The sequence below is a fragment of the Bidens hawaiensis genome, unplaced genomic scaffold (genome assembly GCF_021521415.1).
Source record: "Bidens hawaiensis isolate Kalapana, Puna unplaced genomic scaffold, B.hawaiensis_p1.1 tig00001143_1, whole genome shotgun sequence".
In the NCBI taxonomy this organism is placed as follows: domain Eukaryota; kingdom Viridiplantae; phylum Streptophyta; class Magnoliopsida; order Asterales; family Asteraceae; genus Bidens; species Bidens hawaiensis.
In genome coordinates, this window is record NW_027491065.1 from 2,988,481 (window position 1) to 2,994,742 (window position 6,262).

A 6,262-nucleotide genomic window follows, 5' to 3' on the forward strand; every position below is an offset into this window, starting at 1 on the left:
TTGGGTTTGATAAACTTAAGGTAAAGTGCTACAATTTCCAGGAGTTCGGTCACTTTGCAAAAGAATGTGACAAACCCAAGAAGGAGTACACCGGTTCCCAAAAATTAGACAAAAACTCAGGGAAAAGTTCAATTGTACCTGAAAAGAAGACAAAACCTAAGGGGGAACAGGTGAAGACCAGTAGTTCATAAGCATTGATTGTGAATGATGGAATTGACTGGTCATAGAAACTTCTGGGTAATCAAGCAAATTTGACTTTGGTTGAGACTATTGAGCAGTTTCAGGATGCACGAGGCGATAACTTAACTGACGAGAGCTAATCGTCTGAGTCAGAGACTGAATCTGATGACTCATGTGTTGGACAAACCGAATCTTTTGCTTGCATTGCCAAATTTAAGAGGTTTGTACTAACTCAAGCATTAAGGTATCAATGAACGAAATTCAAGAAACAATTACTTATGTAGTAAGCACTAAGTGTGGTCAGTGTGGTGAACTTAAGTGAAAACTTGAGTCTGCTTTACACAACAATGATCAACTAGTGAATGAACTTACTATGCTTAAAGAATTCCATAGACAAGTATCTAAATCTTTAGATCAATCTTCTTTGAAAATTAAGAACTCGTCTGTGAGTAATCACGACTTGAAAGCAGAAGTTAATTGTAAACTGGTTATAATCGAACAACACTTTCAAGAAATTCTTAAACTAAGAACCAGTGTCACTAAACTTGAGAATGAAATATTAGAGTTAGAAAACAAAATTGGCAAGTTTAGAGACTCGTTATTTCTTTTTAAATGAGATTATTCAGTAACTCTCATAAGAAGAATGGGAAAGCTAGTTTGGGATTTGTTGTAATTTCACCTCTATTCCAGAATGACTATTCTAGTATTCCTGAGATTGTTCAAACCAAATATGTTGAATCTGATTCTGTGTCATAAGCTAAAACAACAATCTTAGAAAACAAGAAAACATCGAGGTGAATGTGAAAAATGTTGTTACTGATAAACCAGTTCATGATAAAGTTCATATCAAAAGTAATTCGGTCTTTACCGAGAGTGAAATCGATGGATCGATTGAAGAACTGAATGAACCAGAGGTGATTTTTAAAAATGATAACATTGCTACTGAAAATCACATTTTGTGTGAACCGGAAGAGTATGAAAATGCATTTTATGGTTCACGATCTTCAAACAGTTCTAAAATCGGGACAAAGACTTCTCGTAAAGTAAATACAACAGAAAAACATAAGATTTCTGATGTGGATTTAATGAAGTTCGTTAATCCTTCAAAAGATTCTAAATTAAATCAAGGATAGTTTAAAGGTTTGAGCAAAGTATTTTCTGATAAAGAAGTACCATTGAGCTTGCTAAAACTCGAATTGATAGAAAGTACTTTCAATGACGATACATATAAGGCAACTAAGCTTGAGGACTCGTTCATGAAATCAAAATCAACGAAACCTCAAGTGAAACAGACTTTAAATTCTTTCAAGCCTATAAAATTTGTGAAATCGTCAGGATTGGAAAATGTTTCAAACATGACAAATCTTGAGTTTTATAAAATAAAAGGGAATTAAGAATACTGTTTCAAACTCAGTTCCTGATGTGACCCCAATGGTTGTTAATGTGTAACCTGAGCCTACTGACGTGGTTCATGTTTCACCACACAAAGTTATTGATTCTCGTTTATGTTTCAGATGTGGGGAACATGGTTATGTAGCCAAGAAATGCGGGGTAAAGGTGACAACTGTTAAGCATGTGGCTGAGGATCAATCTCCTAATGTTATCATGAAACAACAACCGTTGAAGTCACAAATCGATGAATCGCTTATAATGTATTCAAATGTCAATCCTCAAAAAGTAGTTCGAGTTGATGATATTAACGTATCCAACAAATTGTTTGAGCTTGCTCAACCGATTTGTAAGAATACTGGTTCAAGTGTGATTCGGAATGGGTATTTGAAAAGAAAGATAAAGAAACCCGTAACTTATTCTCAAGTTCCTCAATCACAACTAAATTCAACGTTTAATGTATTTCCAAAAGTTTCAAAAGGAGAGCCCAAGACTGAGGCTTGGGCTGCCTTTTTGAAATAATCATTTTACTTTGTGTGCATAATTCATCCAGGACAATTTCAGGAGATAAATGGATTCTCGACAGTGGATGTTCTCGGCACATTACCGGCAATCTCAATCTTCTAACAAATGTTAAAGATATTCAAGGGGGATATATGGCGTTTGCTGGCAATCAGGGTGGAATTATTACGAAAGAAGGAGAGGTTTCAAATGGTAGTATTACGTTTGAAAGGGTAAATTTTTGTGAAAAGGTAGATCACAATTTACTAAGCGTATCTCAGATTTGTAATAAGAAGTATACTACCTTGTTCACCTACAAGGAGTGTGTAATCCTTTAACCAGGATTTATGATTCCTGAAGACATGGTTGTCATGAGGTCGCCTCAATCGAATGATATTTATATCTTGGATACGAGACTTAAGGTATCTACCACACCTTCTGAGACGTGTTTTATCTCGAAAGAAACTGAGAAAGATACGATTCTTTAGCACAGGCATATGGGACACATCCACATTCGCAAGATGAATCATTTGATTGCGAATAATTTGGTGGATGTTGTGTCCCTCAAAAACTTCAAACTGAATGACCGTTGTATTTCCTGTAAGAAGGGAAAATAGAAAAAGAAGTCTCACCTGGGTAAGATGCTGAATTCGATCGATACTCCACTTGAACGACCTAATATGGACTTGTTTGGTCCTGTGAATCGTTCGAGTATTGCGGGAGACCTCTACTGTTTGGTAATGACTGACGACTACTCAAGGTAATAGTGGGTCTTATCTATGAGTACGAAATATCAAACACCAGTTTTGATACAGAATCTTATCACGAACATCGAATAACTTTACAAACATAAAGTGAGACGAATTTAGAGTGATAATGGTACGAAATTCAAGAACAACGTACTTGATTTCTTTTGTATTCAACGAGGAATACATTGGGAATTTAGTTCTACATATGTACCGCAATAGAATGGTGTTTCATAATGAAAGAATCGAACGTTAATCGTAGCGGCTAGGACGATGTTAGCGGATTCAAAGCTTCCGGTCTAGTTTTGGAATGAAGCTGTGAACACCGCATGCTACACATTGAACAGGGTCCTCACGGTTAAGAAGTTAAAGAAAACGAGCTACGAACTTCTTAATAACAGAAAGCTGAACTTAAAGTATTTGGAACCATTTGGGAGCCCGTGTACTGTATTAAAGAAAGATGCCGGAAAATTTGAAGAAAAAGCATTCAAGGGTTATTTTTCTGGGTATGCTTCACCTAAGAAAGGAGTGTTTAATATTTATTCGGGGTACGTGGAAGAGTGGTATCATGTTGATTGTTAAAGCTACACCACACCTCCTACCGGTAAAGAGCTCGTCTAGATGTTTGAATACAATTCTTTATTTAACTCGTTTACTCAATCAGTTGAACTCGAAACTGAAGACTAGGTTTGTGCAAACTTGGTAGATCAATTCATTTCAAGACAAAGTTCTTCTTCACATGTAGATTCCGATGTATCTTTTCAACCGAAACATCAAATGATGTTTCGTATTCTTCTGATGACACTTAGTTTGTTGACTCGTCTTCTATACCTCTGGATGATGCTCAAGAAATTCCCGAGATTATTCTAGTTGAAGGGGTGTCACAAACAGTTTCTTTAGACACAATTGAGGAGAACATCACCAATCTGGGTGATAATGTATAAGTTCCAACTAATCCTTTGTTAAGGGTTCATGCAAATTACCTATAGGAACATGTTATCGGTAATGTAGATGACGGGGGTGAGAACATAACGACAGGTTGCTAATGTATGTGATGATGATAATGTATCTCCTGATGTTAATGTATTTGAGGATTCTTCGGTGTGTGCTTATTGATGGTTGGGTAAAAGTTAGTTAATTTTATATATTAATTAGTTTATTTTAGTTAAATAAATGAATGAACATTGGTACTTCAAGCATTGGTATGTGTTTTCAGGAACTTGGAAGTTATGGAGCTTATCGAGGATATTTACGGGCTTGGAATGAAGGCTTAGAAGTGAGAGATTAGGAGTGCACACATCACGAGGCATACGCGAAGTTGCAGGAATCAGAACGCGACTATTTTGTTCTTCGCGATACGCGAAGAAGCAAGCCAAAACATCTTCGCGATACGTGAAGATGCTCAAAGTCAACAAAAATTAGGTTTACCTTATATAAACCCATTAACCTCCCCATTCGGCAAATTACGACTTCCAGAGGCAGAAGAGGTGTTCTAGGGAGATTTTCATCCGTCCTGAAGCTTCCAGTTCCATCATTGATCATATGTTCATCAAGATAAGTGTTTTAACGATTATGTCGATGCTCAGCTAAGTTCCCGTGTTCGTTCTAGGCTAAGGTTTTGTGTGAAATACTGTTGAGAACAGATTCTCGTGCTTAATGAATATAGCTTGATTGATTTTATATGAATTTGTCTTGCTTAATTAGTTATTTGGTTGATTAAGGTTTGTGTTTGCGATTATTGATTTGTGTAACATTTGTTTGGTTGTTCATCCACATTTAGGGTTAGGCTCTTGTGTCCTTGAACTATAATCATCAAACCTTATCATTGAGTTAATTATCCTAGACATAGAATTGGTAATTGTGGTTAATTGTGGTGTCCGAGTTCATTTGTGTCAACAATTCGGTTTAAGTTATCGTTTGTCATCATAAATCAAACCAGAGGATTAGCAATTATTATAGAACCAAAGACGAAAGAATCTGTGATTAGCGTATGGAACACATAACCCGAACCTAGAATTAATACTTTTCATTAATATTATTTACAAATTGTTTTAAGTAATCATTTAGTTTTAATTAATCTTTTTCTAAAAACCGCTTGACATCGTCTGTCCGACTTAGTTAATAATTAAATTAGTAGTATTAAAATTAGCACTTTCCTTGAGTTCCTGTGGAGACGACCTTACTTACCTGTACTTATTATAGGTATTTAAGTCTTAAAATTAATTGTTTGAGTAGACCGCGACAGCCTACGTCACTTATGCGGATATGCACGCAACGGGAATTCTCAACATCGCCAAATACACATGCTTTCTATCTAAGATAGAACTTACCAGTGTCGCAATGGCACTGAAGGATCCGTCTTGGGTCGAAGCAATGCAAGAGGTGCAGCAGTTTGTGCGACTGGGTGTATGGGATTTAATTGATAAACCCGAGAGAGTCAAGAAAGCGATTCCGACTAAGTGGGTTTACAACTGTAAGAAAGACGATTGTGGGGTGATCGTGTACAATAAGGCACGGTTAGTCGTCTTGGGGTACAATCAGTAAGAAGGCATAGATTACACTGAAGTGTATGGTCCAGTAGCACGAATGGAAGCCATACGTATCTTTTTGGCTTAAGCAGATTTCAAGAACTTCAAAGTCTATCAGAAGGATGTGAAATCTGCTTTCCTAAACAGTGAAATACACAAGGATGTGTAGGTGAAATAACCTTTCGGTTTTGAAGTTCCAGACTATCCTGAGCGTTTTACCGATTAAACAAGGCTCTATATGGTTTACACCAGGCCCTGAGAGCCTGGTATAACACACTTGCTGACAATCTTTTGGATAGTGGCTTCAAGCAGGGGATTGTGGATTTTACATTGTTCTACAAGAATATTGGTGAAAATATGCTCCTAGTCCAGATTTATGTGGAAGATATCATTTTTGGCTCAACAAATAACAAACTGTGCAAGGAGTTTGAGAGTACAATGCAGACCAAATTTGAAATAAGTTCGATGAGGTAAAGGAACTTCTTCTTGGGGTTGCAGGTTCACCAGTCTAATTTGGGAATATTCATCCATCAGACGAAATATGTGAACGATATCTTGAGCCGATTAATGATAACTGCCGGAAAACTCCCCTCAACACCTCTACTGATTGGTCACAATTTGTCACCGGACGAATTAGAGGGTACTGTGGATCCGACCCTATATCGAGCGACAATTTGTTCCTTAATGTACTTAACTGCATCTCGACCTGACATTATGTTTGTTGTTTGTCTTTATGCTAGGTATCAGTCGAGTTCCAGAGTGACTCATTTGGGAGCAGTTAAGCGTATCATGCACTATCTGAGGGGTAATCTTGACATCAGATTATGGTATCCTAAGGATAATAGTTTTGATTTGACGGCTTACACCGACTCGGATAACGGAGGGTGCAAGATCAACTTCAAGTAAACAACAGCTGGG